Source organism: Cynocephalus volans, chromosome 2 (assembly GCF_027409185.1).
Source record: "Cynocephalus volans isolate mCynVol1 chromosome 2, mCynVol1.pri, whole genome shotgun sequence".
NCBI lineage: Eukaryota > Metazoa > Chordata > Mammalia > Dermoptera > Cynocephalidae > Cynocephalus > Cynocephalus volans.
The window spans coordinates 184,477,322-184,478,254 of NC_084461.1; the positions used below are offsets into that span (position 1 = coordinate 184,477,322).

Sequence of the window (933 nt, forward strand, 5' to 3'; positions counted from 1 at the left end):
AACTGCTGGGTAAAAGCTTCCCCTGCTGTGAGGTATTCAATTCACTCATTAAGGATGAAACAGACTCCAATCCACTCCATTCTAAAGGGGCCCAGGAGGCTGGTTTATTGCATCTGGGGGCACCAGCCTCCGCAAAGTCCTCCCCAACAGACTGTCTGCCTTGAAGGGCCCCTCCCTGACCTCTTAGCTGGATTCAGGGGTCAGAAAGTCAAATGCCTGCGGGACCAGACAGCAACAGTAAATGAACAGAGGCCGCCAACACGTTTTGCTTGAATATTAAATACATGGGAGTGATCTTCACTTACACAAAGATGTTCTGTTCTATTGTTCTTGAAACACAGCCCTCTGGAAATACCTCTCATTTTTTACAGAGTCTGGGGAACAGAGAAATACTTGTCTACCATAAGAAAAACTATAGCTCAAGGATGATTATAAAGGGTGACTGGCAGCTGGAAGCAGGTGGGACAGAACCATGATGTTCAGAATCGAGGGCCTCACACCAAAGCTGGACCCATAGGAGATGAGATGGCAGATGTGTAAGGATGTTGTCTCTTCCATACAGAATTTCCTTAGCTATGTGGCCCTGCTGCAAGTCACTCCTTTTATCTTATAGAAACTGGACAGCATATGAAGATTGGACATCACATGTGAACGCATGATATGAAGAACCTGGTTACAGTTTCTACTCCTACCTGCAAATGAATAGGCCCAGAAAGGTGTAAGAGACTCTGACTGAATGGACATAAAAATTCTACTTGTTAAGAACAAGTTTGGCTTTGGTAACTGACCTTCATAGCTAAAATATAAAACTATTTGGGAAGTATGAAAAGACGTCTTGTGGTCATAGTGTGCCCTTATGCCTGAGATATTCAACTTCTGTGAATGTGGGTATAATCGTAAATAATGTCAAGTTCCATTTTCTAGCAAGTATTA

At 43.3% G+C, this 933-nt stretch overlaps 1 pseudogene; it reads left to right on the forward strand.

Moving 5' to 3' along the window:
- Window positions 1-475: 475 nt before the first annotated feature.
- On the forward strand, window positions 476-631 carry LOC134369156 (mitochondrial import receptor subunit TOM5 homolog; annotated as a pseudogene).
- Window positions 632-933: the final 302 nt, after the last annotated feature.